The sequence below is a fragment of the Triturus cristatus genome, chromosome 5_2 (genome assembly GCF_964204655.1).
Source record: "Triturus cristatus chromosome 5_2, aTriCri1.1, whole genome shotgun sequence".
Taxonomy (NCBI): domain Eukaryota; kingdom Metazoa; phylum Chordata; class Amphibia; order Caudata; family Salamandridae; genus Triturus; species Triturus cristatus.
The window spans coordinates 698,071,504-698,092,742 of record NC_140588.1 but is presented as its reverse complement, the minus strand read 5'-3'; the positions used below and the strand labels follow the sequence as shown (position 1 = coordinate 698,092,742).

Here is a 21,239-nt window from a genome sequence, read left to right as displayed (position 1 = left end):
TGGCAGGGACAGGTTACAGTCATCTGACAATGCTAGGAAGTTGGGAGGGGAGTGGCAGCTCAACAGAACACTCAGAGTAGATAGGAGTGGCAGGTCCATGGAACATGGTGGGCAAAAAGGATGGAGCAGGAGCATGCACAAAGACATCGGAGGGCAGGGGGAAGGAGAATAGGGGCAGCAAGCTAAGCACTAAGAGAACTGATTACTTAATTGAGTCCGAAGACCTAAGTGCCAGACTAATTTCAAGGGGGTACCCCAAACGTTTGGTCAAAAGGGCCCAGAAGAGAGCCTGGTACAATCCTCGGGAAACCTTACTCACGGCCAAGGAACCTGCAGCATCAGCCAAGAATAAAATGATTTGTGTCACAACATTTTCTACCAGAAGCAATGCAGTTAAAAATATTATCAACAAGCACTGGAGCCTTGTATCAACTGAGATTAATCAACCAAATCTACCAATGCATTCCTTCAGAAAAGCGATGAGTATTAAGGACCATGTCGTCCATTCTTTCCTTGAGGATCCAGTGGAACCAACCATCCAGTCACTTTGGAATCTACCACCTGTGATAGGACATTTCAAATGTGGGTCGTGCAAAGCATGCCCAACAACAATCCAATCCAAAAACTTTGTTTACAAACATCACAATGTTACGCTTCATTCCCATACTAACTGTAATTCTACCAACGTTATTTATGGGATCGTATGTCCATGTGGCCAATTATATATTGGCCAAACACAGCAGAAGATCAAAGTGAGAATATTGCAACACCAAAGTAGAATAAGATGCCATGTCACTGGAGCACCACTAGTTGAGCATTATAGCCAGTTGGGACACAGCCCTGACCAAATGCAGTGGATTGTGATAGAAAAAACCAATTTGGGGCCCAGGGGAGGTGACATATCCTCTATCCTTACGATTAGGGAATGTAAATGGATGATCCGCTTTGATACCATTAATATGGGTTTGAATGAACAAGATCCCAGTAATGCACAATTGGCCATTCTCAGCAACTAGGCATTTTTGGTGACTGTTGGTCTTTATCTGTCCCTGACTAACTTGATGATAATTGTCATCTCACGAGCATTTGTTATGTTGTTCATCGGATGCATTTGATGATAAATAATGTGTATATGCATGTATATAATTTTTTGATAAGGTATCCTTTTATGATGCAATTCCGAGTACTATATGTAGCCAATGCATTCTTTCCCATTCAAGGATTACCATCCAAGTCTTTGTGTTTTTTCTAAGTTCTTTAACTCCATTAACTTGAGCAATGTGGAACTTCCTGCTGAACCTTTGCCACTGTCATCGGCCCATATACATGTCATACATGTTTTCATAATGCTTGATGTTCACTGTTTCCAACTCGATTTGTTCTTGAATAATGTACATCTGCTCCATTTGTGCTTTTTCTATGCCTAGCCATTATGTGCAATATAGACGCGATGCTAGCATTGTATTTATCCAGGTTGCATTATTTGTCCAGAACCATTTACGTGGTATTTACAACGCTAACTATTGTCATGAAAAGTGTATAACTACCTTTACTATCTATTAATTGAGTCATGTGGAACTTCCTTCTGAACCTTTGCCACTGTCAACGGCCTATATACATGTTAAACATGTTTTCATAATGTTTGATGTTTATTGTCTCCAACTCGATTTTTCCTTGAATAATGTAGATCTGCTATGCTTGTGCGTTTTCTATGCCTAACCATTATGTGCAATATAGACGCGTTGTCAGCATTGTATTTATCCAGGTTGCATTTAACTAATTACGTGGTATTTACAACGCTAACCACTGTCAAGAAAAGTGTAGAATTGTCCTGATTATCCCTGAGTTACACGGGCCCAACCTCCCCCTTTTTCTCTTTTTTTAGAAATGTATTAATGTAATATCCTTTAGGATTACACTGTTGAACTATTCGGAAGAAAACAACCTCTGTTGTCTTTCTTCTAATACATTTTGACTGCAAGCATCTAGCGTCTGCGCCGTGCTGCACGTCATGTGGCCCGGGCCTCTCTATTTTAACGATCACTCAGTGTTGATTTAGTGCTTTGTTCACAAACTCTGAGGACAGCCTTTGCTGCTGCTGCCCACGGTAAGGGATACTCTCCCCCTGTACGTTGGTTTTCAGCTGTTCGATTTAATTCCGTGTAAGATTAAATGGTCGAGGGTTAAGTCTGTTTAGCATTTTTGGCACTCAGTTTGATTTAAAAGTACACATTTTTCTTTGCTCATGGTGAATTTATACTCTTGCTCGATATTCTCTGTTTGACAATCCGCTTTCTCTTCTGAGTAATGGTTTCCTCATTTAGGCTCGACCTGTATACATGACCCTACTTGCATATTCGTAATATATTACTCCTTAAACAAGGGTGTAGATCTCTGGCTGTTGCGTTTCCCACTGCGACCCGTAGCTTATCTGGTGGGTCTCATGTCGAGTGTCCTGATTAGTCTCAAATCTAATGAACTTTCTTTTGCTGATGATAGCTCTCGGTACCTTGTCCCTTGCGCTGTATTTCCTCTAGGTTTGGGTTTTAAGTGTTTTTACATTGCCGTTCTTTCACTTTATATTTTTAGAGGCTTAATTTCGTTGTGATTAATTTCACTTTTCCCACCGATGGTGCGCCACGGCGTGTGACGTTGAAGGTATTAATTTCTCCGGTGCGACTTTGATCATAAATGAGTAAGTCACTCTCTCTCAGGTTTTTTGTGATTTTCAATGAATCCTTTATTTATTTTGTGGATCATTATTATGACACCTCATAATTCTTTGTAGGTGTCACTCACCCCACCCTCAATTGGAGCCTATCTGCCCCTGCACCATTTGACGCCAAGTCAACATTGACTATATGTCCACCTTTGAATATGGTAAATATAGCGATTACTTCCTTAATGAGTCCCTTTCACTTTCCCTGGTGGGACCCGAAATTCTTTTGTAACACTGACTTAATATCATTGTAGGTGCCATTCCTCCGTGTTACACCATCACCCTTGTCCTGAAGAAGACCCCGTTAGTAAGGAGCCAACTAACCTACCCATGTCTTGGGGTCGAAACGTCGACAATATGACATTGCCAGTACTCTCAACAGTGTAACTTACACTGTGTTCTTCTGTTTTGTACATGGTTTTTGTAAACAATCTATATTCAAACTAATGAACTTCGTCTGGATTTTGTGGCTTAAAAATTGTTTTGCCTTACAATTAAGTTGTGACCGTTTGATATAATTTATATGTCACTTCCCCCTTTTACCTCACCTGAATTAACTACCCCCTTCCTTCCCATGCCACCCCGCACTATTTGACAAATGCCTAATCTATGTATAAAAATGTGTATCTTGCCAACGTGTGATTAAATAACACTTTGACATCATCTTTTTGTATCCTTTGATATCGATTCTGTGTTAGCTCTGAAAAAGTTTATATATTCTGGGACCATCTTTCCCTTATACTGTCTAAATACCCAGGTCCCAGCGATTTTTGGGTTTACCCTTTGCTTTAAAGCACAGAGGCTAAGCAGGAGGTCAATGATGGGCCATAGAATTGGGCAATGGAGGGCAGGAGGAGTGGACTGGTACATCATGCTAAATGGAGGGCAGTGGCAGCACAGCAGACCATGCATGGCAGGAGGGAGGAGGCTAGTCCATGGATTCAGACAACAGACGACAGGGAGGAGGTGGATGGGGCAGCAAGCTAACTGTTCAGAGACGGTGGGTATTAGGAACTTTGTTGTTTTTAAAATGTGTGTCTGTGCAAACTACTTAAAATATGAACAAGTATGCAGCATAATCTCACTTTTATTCAGGAAGAAGAGGACGTTTGTGACTGTGACTCCGGGCTCACTTGGCAGAAACACCCCCTGACCCTCCACCCCCAATCGCAAAATGTAATGCCCGTGAAAAGGGTAGGTGGACGCAGTGTTATATAGAACATAGTCCTGAGAGCACGATTGAAAATAAAAACTAGATATAGTATATGGTATAAACTATGCACCAAAAAGTGTGATATAAGATGAACTGGGGCGTGAAATATAATATGCAATACATTGTGCACAATGACAGATTCATTGGAGAGCGTGAGATAGCACAGGCACTAGCGGGTGCTATGCGATATGCGCCTTGGAGTGTAATATGCACAGGGTAGTGTTGTGTAACCTAACTAGTCTCTAAAGTTGTAATTTAAAATATGTGCTGGGGAGTGTAACGTTGCATATGCACTGTGACAAAGATATGGATCCCAGATTGTAATATGCATGGCATAGCGCTGTGCGTTATAACATAGGCATCGAGGAAGGCACATTAGATGGGGCAATATAACCCGTGTGAAGGCAAGTGTGGCATGACATATTCACGGGGTGGTGTTACAGTGCACATGGGCTAGAGAGTGTCATAGCATACACACTAGCTGGTGGAATACAACACAGAGGTGTGTGGCACTCGGCGGGCACTGGTGGGTGTAACCCAGCATTGGGCTCAGCCAGGAGCATGCTGTGACTCTCAAGTGAGGTTCGTCTCCTTTCCAGAGATTAAAATAAAAAGTATTACACATCTGGTGGTGGATGTGTGTTTTATTAACCGCGAGGGGGGTTTCTTGCATAATTTGGTCGAATTTTTGTCGAATCCCCTTTGAATGTGCGTGTGTATTAAATGTGCCCGTCAATAGCTACCCATGTTTGTATAAATAAACCACAAGGGTGTCTACTTGGAGAGTACCCACCGGCGGGGGCACCAGGATTAGGCACGGTAGGGCGTCAGACAAGTCAGAGCTTCACTAGCGGTGTAAATACATTCCACGTGGATTAATTGTATGCATAGTCGCCTTTTAATGAATATCACGCAAATCGTCATGGTGATAGGTACATACGGTTTGTTCATCATGTCCTAGGTGTTTCTATAAATATATTAAAAAAAATAAAAAAACAAAGGCCGGCCCCGGGGGATGGGGTCCCAGGGGCCATCAGTGGCCTGAGGAGGGGGGCAACGCAGGCCCCCTCCTAAAGAATAATAAAAAAAAAAGGCCATGACCCGGGGGTTGGGGTCTCCGGGGCCGATTAAGGACTTGGGAGGGCCAAATAAAAAAAAAATTAGGGTGCAGGCCCTGGGGGATGGGGTCCCCAGGGCCAATACATTAGAAAAACAAGGGGGGCCACACAGCCCTCCTTTTAAAAAAAATAAAATAAATAAAAGACCGGCATCGCGTCGGAGGCCACACCCCTTCCTTGCAGCACACTGCAAGCGCGCCCCCTGGTGAGTTGTAAGTTGGGGAATTAATTCCCCTTCAATACTGAGGGTCCCTGAGGGCCAACTAGCCCAACAGGTATCTCCAGTATGTGCCAGGGACCTGCGTTGCAGACAGGTATTCTGAGGCCACGCCCCTTTTTACACCTCTATGCAACGCAGCTCTGTGGCGCTTACTGGAGGTACCTAGTGGGCTAGTTTGACCCTAGGGACTCTTAGGATTCAAGGGGACTTAATCTCTCAACTTAGAACGGCCACAGGGCGCGTTTACACAGTGGTGAAGGGAGGGGACGGGGCCTAACGTGACGTGTGCAAACACGCCCTGTGGCGCATTTTAAGTTGGGGAAATAATTCCCTTTCAATCCTGAGGGACCCTGGGGGGCTAACTAGCCCACAATGCGCTTCCAGTAAGCGCCACTGCTCTGCATTGCAGAGAGGTGGTCTAGGCTGTGCCCCTTTTTACACCTCTCTGCAACGCAGCTCTGTGGCGCTTACTGGAGGTACCTAGTGGGCTAGTTGGACCCTAGGGACCCTCAGGATTAAAGGGGACTTAATCTCCCAACTTAAAACGGCCACAGGGCGTGTTTGCACAGTGGTGAAGGGAGGGGACGGGGCCTGAGGTGACGTGTGCAAACACGCCCTGTGGCGCGTTTTAAGTTGGAGAAATAATTCCCCTTCAATCCTGATGGCCCATGGGGTGTAACTAGCTTACCAGGTGCTTCCAGTAAGCGCCACTGCGCTGCGTTGCAGAGAGGTGGTCCTGGCCGTGCTCCTTTTTACACTTCTCTGCAACGCAGCTCTGTGGCGCTTACTGGAGGTACCTAGTGGGCTAGTTGTACCTTAAGGACCCTCAGGATTCAAGGGGTCTTAATCTCCCAAATTAAAACGGCCACAGGGCACGTTTACACAGTGGTGTAGGAAGGGGACGGGGCCTGAGGTGACGTGTGCAAACACGCACTGTGGCGCGTTTTAAGTTGGGGAAATAATTCCCCTTCAATCCTGATGGCCCCAGGGGGCCAACTAGCGCACCAGGTGCTTCCAGTATGTGCCACTGCGCTGCGTTGCAGAGAGGTGGTCTAGGCCGTGCCCCTTTTTACACCTCTTTGCAACGCATCTCTGTGGCGCTTACTGGAGGTACCCAGTGGGCTAGTTGGAAACCTAGGGACCCTCAGGATTCAAGGGGACTGAATCTCCCAACTTAAAAACGCCCACAGCTCATGTTTGCACACGTCATCTTAGGCCCCCCCTCCCTTCACCAGTGTGCAAATGCCACATTTTAAGAGGTAGTTTTAATCCCCCTGCCCTAATATATATTAGGGACTTACAGAGGAGGTCATGCTAATCACAGGGGGGGGCCCCAACGCATAGTAGTGTTCCCTAGTGTATGTAGGTGTTTTCACTGTATTCTAAGTGTCTTTTAACATAGCACTGGCTCTAGGACTGGTTAGTCAGACTCAGTTACCACGAGTACCCGTACCCGTCTGAAAAGTTGAGGGCACAGGATGATTTTGCAGCAAGGCTTCTTTCTGCTCCTCTGTTTGTTCTTTCTGCACATTTTCTTTCTTCATGCACTTTTCTTCGTCTTTGAGGACTTCTGTTGCTTCTTTCTGCATTTCTTTTTTTTCTTTCTGTGCGTTTTTTCTTCTTTCTTCACATGTCCTACCTCTGTAGGCATAGTTAGAATCTAGCATTTAAAAAACCTTTGAAATTCACTTACAAAACCATAGGTTTCAGTCACGTTAAAGTTAGAAATTATCATAAAAAAAACTTTGAAATTCACTGAAAAAACCATAGGTTTCAGACACGTTATAGTTAGGAATTTGCATTTAAAACACCTTAAAAATTCACTGAACAAACCATAGGTTTCAGGGGTGTTACAGTTAGCTGGACATTTCACTCGTACAAAACCATTGAAATTCCCCCGTTATAGTTAGTTCAGCTAACTATAACTCGTGCACCCGCATGCACTGCTGATGACGTCACATATTACATCACTCATGACATGGGTCAGTGACATCACTCATGACATCACTGATGACATCTCAAATGACATCACTGATCCGGCCAAGAAAATTTAAAAAAATGAAGCGCCGGCTCCCGCGCTTCATTGTATTGAAGCCCCCGGGTGGGCCAGGTCCCGGGGGCAGTGAAAAAAAAGTGTGGGGGGCCCCAATCCCCCACACTGCCCCAGGGACCTCCACCCCTGGGGCTTCTTTTTTAATCTGTGGGGGGGCCTCAAAGGTCCCCCCAAGCCCCGGGGACCACCACCCCAGGGCTTTCATTCATTATTTGCGGGCGGCACCCGGCCCCCCCATAGCCCCGGGGACCACCACCCCAGGGCTTGATTTTTAATAAAAATGATACGTGTGTGGGGGGGCTTGAGCCCCCTACACACCCGGGGACCTCCACCTCCCCGGGACACTAAAATGCAAATTTGGTTGTCCGTTACAGACCCCCAAACCCTGGGGACCACCACCTCCCCGGTGCTTTGCAATTGAAGGGAGGGGGGCCGCGCTCCCCCCCTCCTGGAACCCGTGATGGCCCTGGGGACTGCCACACCCCAGGGCCGGCTCCTGCAGTGTCCCCGGGTGCCCACCTCGGGACACTGCTGTTTGCAATGACAGGGTGGGAGCCGTGCGGCTCCCATCCTGTCATTGCAAACTGCTTTGCTTCATTGAAACAAGAGCAGGGAAACCTGTTAGCAGCTCCCCATGTGAAAAAGCAATACCGGCTCCCGCAGGAGGCGGGGAGCCGGCTGGGACCGTGGGGGCATTGGGGCTCCCCCCACGGTCACCAAAGGAGAAGGCTGGCCCCGGGGCATGGGGTCCCCAGGGCCAGAAGTGGCCCCCCTCCCCAGTAAATAAACCAAAAAAACGAGGCTTTGTACGAGTGAAATGTCCAACTAACTATAACTTTCCCTAAAACCTATGGTGTTTTCAGTGAATATATATATATATTTATATATATATATATATATATATATATATTCACTGAAAAAAACATAGGTTTCAGGGATGTTATAGTTAGAAATGAGCATTTAAAAACATAGAAATTCACTGAAAAAAACATAGGTTTCAGGGACATTATAGTTAGTTGGACATTTCACTCGTACAAAACCTCAACAATTTGGCCATTATAGTTAGTTGAGCTAACTATAACTCGTGCCCCTGCAATGCACTGCTGATGACGTCACATATTACATCATTCATGACATGGTCAGTGACATCACTGATGACATCTCAAATGACATCACTGATGACATCATCCACGTTATAATCTGATGCACCTCATCACACCCTAATATAACCATTGATACACCCACTCTAAAATACAGACTACCATTTTCAAAACCATAGACACACCAATACCAGTTACTACATACCCACTCACTGATTCCTAGGTCGACACACAAGTTCACTCATTCACCCATACAGTCACTCGTACATGCAGTCACTTATCAATACAATACTATCATTTGCACTAATACACCTATACAGACACTCACATATTGCCTATCATCCATAGAGTTACTCACACACCTAGTCAATCATGCAAAGAATCGTTCACACTCCAATTTACTCACCTATACAGTTATCCATACACCACCTCACTTATTCATACAGATACTAACACATAAAATCACTAATACAAGCACACACTCATCCATACAGGCACTCTCACATATAGTGATTTATATGCCCCAACACTCACATATACTGCCTTTCACATATATAGTTACTCATGCATGTACAAATGAGATAACTATTCACTCACCAACACACCCATACACACACTCACACACACCTACAGCCCTTCACAGATGCACTCTTGAACCCATACACCCAGTGAATTACCTACTCACACATCTATGCACAGAGTCACACCCCTCACCCACCCACACAGACACTCAGGCACCCATACAGATACTCAGACAACCAATCAATAACCCATATAGACACTCATGTAGCTACTCACCAACCCATGCAGCCGCTTACATACCAACTAACAGACTGATACAGACATTCACACAGTTTAGTAACAAACACATGCATTCAGTAAAACATGTTTAATCACTCACTTATACAGTCAGTCACACACCTATTAAATCATCCAGTCAGACAGTCATACACCCACTCATTCTTGAATACACCTTGGCCTATACATATATAAAACATATTTAAACTTTACAGAAACACACAGTCACTGGATGATGTCATCAGTGATGTTATTTGAGATGTCATCAGTGATGTCACTGACAATCTCATGAATGATGTAATATGTGACGTCATCAGCAGTGCATTGTGGGAGCGCGAGTTATAGTTAGCTCAACTAACTATAACAGCCACATTTCTCAGGTTTTGCACGAGTGAAATGTCCAACTAACTATAACGTCCCTGAAACCTATGTTTTTTTCAGTGAATATGTGAATATACATATATATATATATATATATATATATATATATATATATATATATATATATATATATATATATATATATATATATATATATATATATATATATATATCTTGCTTTACTGCTTCTTGTAATCCCCAATCTCCAGGATATAGAGCAGGCACGGACCATGTTTCTGTGCAATAATTTAATTTGGGCTAGTCGGCCATGACGCGTTTCGGTCCTTCCTGGACCTTGATCACATGACAACGCTCCTTGGCTTCAGACACCATTTTATAGTACTTAAAGTGACAGTGCTTAGTGCAAAGAGAAACAGCAGCAACAGTTTTCGCCTAATGGACATAGAAGACATACTTCAATAAAGCGTGCTAGAGTTATACATTCCTTTTGTTAAACATGGCTTTTACATATACACATTTGATATCTTTAAATAGGTATAAAAATGTATCAAATAAATAAATAAACTGCTTAAATATATTTAAAAGCACTTTTGAATCATAAATAAATAAATAATTTTACATCAATAAATAGATACATAAAAGATATATATGACCAATTTACTAATAAAACATTATAAAATATTTAGTATATATGTTGTTAAAGTGCTAAGGTCTTGGTATTAAGACCTACATATTGTAAATAATTGCCTAAATGCTTATCGCAGTATTAAAAGCCTAGTTAGTTTGTTATTTTTGTCTTCCCTGTCCAAGTTTGTTGCTTAAACTTTGTGTTAATGCCGTTCCTCTCTTATAAAAGTGCAAAAAAGGTGCTGAATGAGTGAAATCAAAATTTGAATTGTGGACCTATTGAGTGACCTAAAAATATAAAGAGCAACTCATAAAGCTTGCCCTTGAAAAATAAATAAATAGTATGGTGATACAGCACAAATGTTTAAAAAAAAAAACCATGGTTGTTTCGGTTTGGAGTCAGGTGGCAGCCTGAAATTGCAAAATTGAATTGCCATTATTTGCTATTTCCTTTCTGACAACTGGTATCATTAAGCAGGATACACAGAGTGTTTATAGGTTAGTTTGGGAATTATTTTCATAATTGAATTGTTCCCCCTGTAAGTCTCTCTAAGTAAGCAATAGCATATTTTATCTATGTTTAAAATAAATAAAATATATAAGTGAGACCATAAAGTTCTTGTAGCCAGGAACGCCAAAAATCCATAAATACATGTGTGCCAAGCTCGTAGAGAAGTGGGGGGCCGCTCAAATACAGGTATAAAGATCTTCTGTAGCGTTAAGACCACCCGGCATCTTACTATCGAAATTTATGATGTATCTAGTTTCTAATTTGCGTAGTATGCCTTCTCTGTCACCTCCCCTTCTGTTTTTAGGCACCGAGTCAATGAGGTAGTAGGTCAAGTGCTTTGGGTCGCTATTGTGTATTTCTTGAAAGTGTCTAGCGACTGCATAGGTGGAGTCTTTATTAATTATAGCTCTGAGGTGTTGCAAGATTCTTTTGTTTGCTGGAAGTTTTGTACTGCCCACATATTTAAGATTGCATGTACATTCAAGAATGTACACAGCATAATCTGTTTTACAATGTAAGGCTCAATTTATTTCCACTTCCCTATCGCAGAAGGGTGTTTTATATGTTTTCTTGTTTGTGCCATGTAGGCACGCTCTGCAGTTTTTGCATGTAACAAACCCTTTCCTTTGCGCAAGCCAATTCTGCGTTTCCACTACCTCAGGGCTACTAGTCACTAGCCTACTGCTCATGGAAGGAGCCTTCCTGTATGTTACACCTAATGTTTTGGGAAGAAGCGTCCCTATTACTGGATCGTCTAGCACTATTGGCCAATTGCGTTGAACTATATTTCTGATTGTTTTGTGTTGCAGATTATATGTAGTAATCAAACGCAATTGGAGTGCTTGCTCGTGTTCTGGCTTGTTTGGCTTGATGGCTAAAAGGGTTTCCCTCTCAAGTCTCATAGTTTTAGCTATTGCTGCATCTATTGTTTTCATGTTGTATCCTCTTGCTAAGAATCTGTTGTTACTTTCTGCTTGTGCTTTTTGTAAATCAATTGAATTGCTACAAATACGTTTGATTCTTAGCATTTCCCCAAAGACAAAGACCTCTACATCTAGAAAATTAATAGAATTCATGTCAATTGTTGCCGTAAAACTCAAGTTGATCTCATTAGAATTAATGTTTTGTACAAATTCATTTGCTTCAAGTAAAGAACCATCCCAGACAACAAAAATATCATCGATATATCTGAGAAATAATTTAACATTATTGTCCATTACTGTCTTGTGTGTCACGTTGAGGACCAGCTCCTCCCACCAGCCCATGTGTAAACAAGCATAGCTGGGGGAGAAGCTGGCCCCCATCGCAACACCGCATACCTGTTGGTAAATAGTTTTATCAAACAAAAAAACATTATTGTTTAGGCAAAATTGTGTCAAATTGCTTAACATCATGCACTGCGCGGAGAGTCTTGATTTGCCTTTACTTAAGAAGTATTCTAGTGCCCTAATACCATCCCTGTGTCTTATACTGTTATATAGGGACACTACGTCCAGAGTCATTAGGAAATAACCATCTTTCCATTCAAAGTTGTTGATTTTTTCTAGGAAATTACTAGTGTCTCTAATATATGTAGGCAAAGCATGTACTAGTTCCTGTAAGAAGTAGTCTATGTACTGACTGGCGTTTTCCAATAGACTATCTTGAGCCGAAATAATTGGTCGGCCCAGTGGATTTTTTCCATCTTTATGAATCTTTGGAATGAAGTAAATGTTTGGTATAGCTGGATTGTCTTTGCGAATAAATTTATATTCATCCATTGTCAGTACTCCTGCACATTTCCAGGCCAGTATTTTCCCATAAAAGTCATCCTGTATAGTTTTCAAAGCACCCCAATTGCTGATTTTATAACATGATCTATCATTAAGATGGGATAGTGCCTCCTTCATGTATTGTTCTCTATCCCATAGCACGATATTGCCGCCCTTATCCGCATTTCTGACAATCAGGTTTTTCTTGCTTTGCAATTTTGTCATTAATTGCTTGAGCTGCCTATCTTTGGGGTGCCATTTTTGTTTGCTTTGCATGATTTTGTTATTAAGTTTTTTTATTTCATTGGTTACTTGTTCATTGAAAATATCAATGCTGTCTCTGGGCATTATCGGATTGAATGTTGATTTTCGTTTAAAAGGCGTGTTTCTTCTTTCAGGTAGTTCTTCAACTGAGGGGGAACTTATTGTTTGACTGATTTCACTTGCATTTTGAAGACAGGATTGTGTGTTAGTTTTTTCAACATCATTAGTGGAGTTTGCATTTTGTAATTCCATAAGGGTTTCTAGTAGCTTTGCATCCGTTACTTGTGATGGCTCTTGATTCTTTTCCCAAGTATTGATTTGTATTTTTTCTTTTTCTTTCTCTTTATCTTTAGATGACTTGGTGATTAGTTTGTGATGTTTTTTGAGCTTTCATTTTCTTATGAATCTGTATATGTCCATTCTGGTATTAGCGTAGTTGAAATTGGACTCAGGGCAGAATGAGAGTCCTAATACCAAGATTTGTTCCTCTGATTTTGTTAAGTTGATGTCAGTGAGATTGATGATTGTTTTCGCTGAATCATTATTTAATTGTGATTCCACCAACCTCGCCCTCTCCCCCTTGGCTTTTTGGCTATCGGACGTTCTGTTTGCCTTTCTCCTCTGCCTCCGCTTGTGGTTGCGCCTCTTCCTCTGGTATTCTGCTGAGTCCTTGGGCGCAATGTAGCCCTTCGTTCCTCCACTAAAAAATTCATTTCTTCACCTGGGGATAAATTGGGTACTGCTTTTCTCGGAGCTGACGGTTGGCCCTCTGGTTCTGCCTCACTTTCCAAATTTGAACTTAAATCAGAATTTGATATTGAATCAAAAGTGACTTTCCGCATAGCTACATCAGTGTCTGTTTCGTTTTGTTTTTTCATTTTATTTTTTTTCATCAGATCATATTTTTTGGAAAAGGTGAAAATGCGACCTGTTTCATAGTCCAGTCTGTCGCGGTGGAATTTGAAAGCTTTGCGCTCTTTGATCTTATCTTCTTCTTTTTTTAGGCGCATAATCATTTTCTCTCTTAACTTTTTTTCTTCATCATCCTTATTCATTTGTTTAATTTCTTCATTTAATGTTTCAATTTTCTCCTGCAATGCTATTCTGTCTATTTCAGCATACTTGACCAGAATTTCTACCAACCTCCTGGAAGATTCTAAATTGCTTTGGGCCCAGTCTCTCATCATATTTGGATTAGGTTGGTCATAGCTGGGGGCTATCAATATTCTGAGTCCCCTCGGGATTCTGTTTACATCTAGATAGCGTTGCAAATATTTATGTTCCCACCATTTGCCTTGCTCTGATTTGGACAATTTTTCCAACAGTCTGAATTTGTCTTTAATGTGAATGTTTACTGGAATCACCGCCTCTTGATGGATTGCGGAGTTAACTTGTGGCATGTTGCTAAATAGTTCAGAGGCTGCCACCTCGCGGTCCCTAAGTGTGTCCGCCGACATGTTGCAATTAATTCAAATATACTGAGCAGCCAAACGTGACGGGTTTTCCCGCTAATGTGTCCCGCTATCACCGCTGCTCACACTCCACTCTCCCCGCAATGCCGTGTACAATCCTACCTTCGATGCTCGATCCTCGGCTGGCGCGTCCTTCGACACTGCTTACCGGGGAGATCACCTCAGGTTGGTTTTCATATACACATATACATATATATACACACAGACACACACACACATACATACATACATACATACATAGACACACACACACACACACACACATACACACATACACACATACATACATACACACATACATACATCATTATATATATATATATATATATATATATATATATATATATATATATATATATATATATATATATATATATATATATATATACATATTATCTACTGGCGGTGGCCAGTAGATAGTTATAGTTAGGACCGAGTTCCCATGGGAAATCTGAAATTCCTATTTTGAATAACTTTGGCGCCGGTTGACTTATCTTCGTGAAATTTTCAAAACTAATGGGGCGCTCCGCTCAGCTCCTACCCTGAAAGTCTCGGGGTGATTCGTCAAGCGGGGCTGAGAAAAAAGGGGGGGTCCCAAAACGCGTTTTCCCCATGCATTTTCCCATAGGACCTTTAGTCGAAGGTACAGCCCGAACGGCTGAACAGAATTACTTGAAATTTGGCAAAGAGGTAGTCCTCAGGTCAGGCATGTGCCTTTTGCATATATGGTGTCAATCTGTTCAGTAGTTCCTGAGAAATTTGCAGTTAAAAGTACATTAATATCTATGTGCGCGCACCGTGCGCGCATGGTGCGCGCCCCAAATGTGTGCGAGCGTAATTCTGATTGGTGGTTAGATGTCAGTCAACATTCGAATCGGTTGAAATCAGGAAGTGTCGGACACCATTTTGTGTGTGGCAGTGAAAAAGAAAGGTGGAGAACGTGAAAAGGGGTCAGGGTAGAGAGTTCCTGACCCCCTAGCCTTTGTCAGGGGGTCCCTGAAGGACCCCGAAGGGTGAAAAAAACATTTTATTTTTTTTCAAAAAATCGCGGGGTGCGTGCACCCCCCAGCTGCCATTTTGAGTTTTAGAGGCAGAAGAGAGCTAAAAACACAAGTGGAGAACGTGAAAAGGGGACAGGGTAGAGAGTCCCTGACCGCCTAGGCCTTCTCAGGGGGACCATGAAAGACCCCTAAGGTCCCAAAAAAAAAAAAAAATGTTTATAAATATTGCGCGGTGCGCGCACGGCGGCAAAAAATTCATTAAAAAAATAGAATCAAAAATCAAGTTTAGGTGTTTAGATGTTGGCTGGCTCTAAAAAGAGCCGTTGTGTTCATTGAGTGTTTTTTTGTACCTACAAGTAAGTACCGATGCAGAGTCTAAAGTTCAAGAGGAAGACTCTGTTCCTTTCATCTGTGAAATGAACACCGTTTCCTCTATAAATGCCTTGCATGTTGTAACGCAAGTTGTTGTGGTATATAGAACCCATACCATAGTCTCTGAGGAAAGCAGAAACAGACTTATTGACGTGCTTTTTGCTTTCTCAAACTGCGGACAATATTGGTTGGACCAGTTCCACTTTTGCCTTTGGCATATATTAGAATATACAAAGGTAGTTTGTGGAAAAAGTGACATCAATTGCACAAAGGTGTCCTTAACAAGCATTTCCAGACCTACCCCAGTTAAAGTGTCTAGGTCATTTCCACCACAGTGCACAATTATAAGGTCAGGCTGTGGGAGATGTAGAAAGGATTTCACCAAAGGCATTAATTGGTGCCACTTTAACCCTCTATGACAAGTCCATTTAATGTCTACATTTGGCAAAGCAAGGTCTTTCACAATACCTCTTTTTTCTGCATACTTTTCACTCCAGTAGACATAGCTATGACCTACAATCCACACTGTGAACATCTTTCAAGGAGATCTGGATGCACTCAGAAGGTGTCTTTCAGTAGAATGGCAATATGAAAAGAAAGATAGTTGTAAAATGGAGGCTTACATACTTTTTTTTAATAAAAAGAACTCATTGGCTGTTTCAGACCATTCAACACTAAAAACTAGGCTGTATGTTTACATTTTTCAAAGCATGTTTTGTATTGGTTCAGAAAAATGTGTTCCCACAGAAGATTACTTTGGATATGCTGTTAGGTTTGAAAAGTCAAGCACTCTTGCTCTTTGGATTAGAAACATTGTGTGCTGAACTTCTGACCTCTCTGCTCACACCAGTGTTCCATGATCTGTTGCTATGGTAGCAGGCAGAAGTCATGTTGGGGGTAGGAATCATTTGGAAAGGGTTGAAATTTGCAACCAATAGAAATGTGTGTTTCCATTTAAAAAAATGTGGGAAGCAATGTGATTTGAAGTCAACATGTATATGTGTGAAAAAAGAGAGGGATATTTTGCCATTTAGTGGTTTTGCTGAGAGGAGTACAGCTCAGAGATTCTGGCTCTGATAATCTGCTGTGTGAGTGGCACATTTTTTTCTCAACTAACTACTTTTAAAGGTGAGTTATGAATTTGAGAGGGGATGTATGTGGTGTATTTTGATATAAATAATAGAAATGTGTTTCTTCTTTTAAAGTTGTGTTTTACATTATATGTTTTGGAAGATATTTAACTGCCTTGAACTTGTAAGATATTATGGAGTATGTCTTCACCATAAGTTAAGGTGTACTGGTATCACCCAGGAATACTGTTTTGTGCCTAGAATCACATCATGAGTCTGTGTGCACACAGGAATTGTTGTCAGAGATTTAATTCGTGTTGCTCTTGTTCGGTAAGACTTGCACTCGTAGGAAAGGGGCAGCTTGTTTTCTTGAACTGTGATGGTTAGCATTCAGCACAAATCACTATCTCAAAGATGAGAGGCAAATGGTAACACATTTGAAAACAACAGGGTAGATTTTCCTTTCACTCCTGCAATGGGTGAGGTAGTTCCTACATGTTCAAAACTCCAATTAACCCATACCACAGGTGATCTTACATACATCTCTGCAGTCTTCATGCAGTTGTGCAAGCGTCCATGCAGATATCTCTTGCACCTGACAATACACAGTCTCCAGAAACACACTGTTAGCACACAGGCAGCTGCTTCTCCTGCATTCCCATGCTTACTATTCAGCACTGTGTGGTATTTCAGATAGCAGTGTGTAACGCTAACACATTCAACATCACCAAGGCTCAATTCCTTTGCTCTAGTCTAATCACTCACCCAGGTTCCACATGCTCATGGTCTCAAGTAGCTGTTAGGACATGTGCTCTTTTCTGCCTCTCTAAACTATAAGGAAAATGTGTCAGGCTGTTACAGTAATTATCACTTGCTCTACCACAGTAGTAAATGTGCTTTGAAATTGCCAATCAAATATCGTTTTCTGCCTAGAATCACAACATGAGTCTGTCTGCACACAGGAATTGTTATCAGAGATTTAATTTGTGTTGCTCTTTTTCTGTAAGACTTGCCCTCGTAGGAAAGGGGCAGCTCATATGATAGGATTTGAAAAGCTCAAAAAAATATAGTAATATATTTAAATTACATAAAGGTATTTTTTTTTAGTTTCCTTTAGGTATTGCTGAACAACACTGAAATAAATTAAACATGCCTATAAAATCAAGAAAGAGAAAAGAACAGCAAAAACATCTATATTTGAAGACAACTGGACAACAGAAATTAGTTGAAGAACCTCATGTTGGAAAAAGAAAAAGTCTTCTGGTAAGCGGACTAAGGATTTTTTTTTAAATATCCTCAAACATAGAAAAAATGTACAAAGTATATCCACTGCAAATAGTGTTTCAAGAAGAAAACAACAAGACAATAGAAAGAAATTAGTAAATGCTAATGTACAATCAGAAGCAAGAAAGAATGACTTAAAAAGAAAAAAAGAATTTCAAAACATTCGTAAAAAAATGTTTCAGAGAAGAGTGGTGTTCAATTTGCTAAAGGATGTGAAAAAATATAGGAAGAAAGCAATATTTTATAAGAAAAAGAAACATATTGAATCAATTGTTGCAAAGTCTTTGGAATTAAAAAGAAAACTATTCATTTTAATTTTGAACAGGATCCGTACATTAGATAAAATAGTCAATGTAATGAAGTCAAAAAGCAAAAGGAAAAGAGTAGTGAAAAAAAATTACTTTTGTAATGTGTTCTTAATAGAATGGAAGCATAGTTCAAGTACTGAACCATTTTTTAATGAAGAGAGTTATCTTCAAAGTAATAGTTTGCTGCATGCAGTTGACACCAGTGGTCGAAGTTATGAAGTTAAAGATGGTTGTGTAATGGAAAAGGAGAAAATGGTTCCAAGAAATGAGGAAGAAGTGTTAGCTGATGAGGTTATGGGGAAACGTCCTAAAGCCCCAGTGTACACTTGGAATTGTAGTAGTATTTGTACTGTACGACAAGAATCTATTGATAAATTACGTGACTTTCTAAGAGAATATAGTAAAAAAAAGTGTTAAACAGAAGATTAAGGTGCTTCAAAGACTAGATCCATGCCGAGTGAGAAAGAATACTGGTTTGCAAGGACATTCTCTGGCTTGTCTTTCTAGGAAGGTTTGTCAAAGTGTTTTTCACCATTTTAGGATGCTGGCAGTACATCATACTGAAATGAGAAAGTTTGTGAGAAGATTGTATTTTGCTAAAAGTCCAGCACTAAAGTTAAATGAGTTGAATAGTGCTCTGTTGCGTGGATCTGTATCAGATGTAGAGAAGGTTACTGATGATATTCAGTTTTGTTACTTTGGTCCAGAACAAGAAAGTGCAGGAAATGACACAGTTATTGAAGAAAATGTGGAAGAGAATGTAGAACCCACTGTTAGTAAAAATTTTGAAGATCAAATGACAAAATTTACTATCATCTCTAATGAAAGACCAAATATTACTTGTATTTGTTGCCGGAGAAGCCATTATAAAACTCAAACAAGGAATGTTGATCTCTATAAAAAAAGTGAAAAAGAAAATAATTATGAGTGGAAGGATTTTGCTACATATTTGTTTCTGGAAAATTGTTTTGATTTGGGTGAAGATCAGCGTATTTGTAAATACTGTTATAACAAGTTAGAAGAAAATAAAATGCCAGCTAGAGCTGTACATAATAATTTAGAATTGGTTGATATTCCTGCAGAACTTAGTGATTTAAATACGTATGAGTCTATACTCATTCAATGTGTCCATCAGTTTCAGACTATAGTTCGTATGGAGCCCAAAACAGGTAAATTACCTCCTTCCGATTTACAAAGAGGTTTAAAAGGAAGAGTTGTCTATTTGAAATTAGATTTGAAAAAAAATATTGAAACAATTGATGCAGATAGTTTGGAAACTGAACCATTAGTTATTCTGGTTAATGGTGTACCTACAAAGAATGAGAAAATTTGGCAGGAGCTAGAGGATGTACGAAAAGTACAAAGAGCAAATTTATATTTGAAAAGAAATAATAAGTTTCATGAATCAAATTATATGGATGAAGATGAAGAAGTTTTACTAGCAGACACAGGAATACCAACTGGGCAAATTGAAAAAGTGGATAAGTCAAAAGAAGAAGAAATTTATGAACATTTCAGCATACATCCTCTTCATTCTAAAGAAGTAAGGGAAACACTATTGATCTGTTTCAGATGAAAAAAGCAAAAGGAACTCCCGTGAGTGTATGGGAGGAGAGCTTGGAAGCTCGTTGTTTTCCCAAGCTGTTTCCTACAGGAAAAGGTGGACGATATGATGAACGTCCAGTACAGATTCCTGCTTCTGAGTATCGGACTACAAGATTATATGCAGAAGATCCAAGATTTCATCAAAGTATTCCTTATTTGTTCCATCCTTTATTTGAAAGTGACTTGTCTGCACTATCTTAATAAGTAAATCACATTTTAAAAACTGGAGTACATCTACATAATGTGTCTGCAAAGGATTTTATGAATAAAGTGCAACAGCGAGATGATCATTTGGAATCTCAATTGATTAATCTGATGGCTTGTCAGCGTGGAACTAATGAATATTGGTACCAACGCCATGGAGAATTGAAATGTATGTTACGGAATTTAGGAACTCCTACATGGTTCCTTACCCTAAGCTGTGCTGAGTACGCTTGGGATGATTTACTGGATTTTCTTCGAGAGGCAAATTCAAATATTGAAAACATCCAATACAAGACAGCAGGAGAATTGTGCTCTTTGGATCCGGTTAATGTTTGCAGATATTTCAATCATAGATTTGAGGCTATGATGTTCTTCATCTGCAATAAAAAAAATCCACCTCTTGGAGAAGTTGTGGATTTCTTTTGGAGAAAAGAGTACCAAGCAAGAGGTGCTCCTCTTATTCATATGTTGTTGTGGATCAAGGATGCCCCAAAATTTGGAACAGATTCTGATGATGCAGTTTTATCTTTCATTGAAGAATATGCAACATGTGCTATACCTAAAAGCACAGAAGAAAAAAACTTAAAAGAGCAAGTTTTACGTTTCCAAAGTAACCGGTGTGGAAAATACTGTCGACAAAAGTACAAGAGTAAAGATAAATTCTACACAAAATGTCGATTTGGATTTCCACGACCTGTTCTTTCAAAAGGAAGAGTAAACAGTTTTATGTCAGCTGTGCGACATACCATTACAATAAAATCTCTGAAAAATACCTACAACCTAAGAAGAAAAGAAGAGTCAAAATATATAAATGACTACAACCCAGTCAAGTCAAGTCAAGTCAAACCACTTTATTCGATTATTTAAAATCATAAAAGTATACTCTACAATGTAAAAACAGTTAAAAATGTAAAAAGCATTTTCATTATTATAAACAATTAATCACTGTCAATAAACTTAAGATGACTAATTTATTTCCTCCTGAAGGGCTGCCAGTCTATTCCTCCTACTCCTAATAGACGCAACAAGAAAACTGGCAACACCAAACATGATTACCGGGGATTCCATTAGTTGTAAAAACAATAATGCAGGTTTAGTCTGTATAAAAGCTTTCTCTTTCAGTATTGGGATAATAAACCTTTTTCTCGCTTCATGGTACAGAGGGCAAAAAAACATGAAATGCATGGTATCTTGGGGGGAGAAGTCA

The 21,239-nt window shown here is 40.3% G+C and overlaps 1 protein-coding gene and 1 long non-coding RNA gene across 2 annotated transcripts in view; one reads left to right on the top strand and one right to left on the bottom strand.

The window, feature by feature from the left end:
* SASH3 (SAM and SH3 domain containing 3) overlaps window positions 1-21,239 on the bottom strand; it is a 285,239-nt gene that overhangs the window by 196,571 nt on the left and 67,429 nt on the right. The window lies entirely within an intron of this gene.
* On the top strand, window positions 2,062-3,313 carry LOC146829144 (uncharacterized). The gene is made up of 4 exons (XR_014961917.1): window positions 2,062-2,107; window positions 2,590-2,695; window positions 2,789-2,880; window positions 2,974-3,313. It is a non-coding gene; the product is annotated as an uncharacterized LOC146829144 (long non-coding RNA).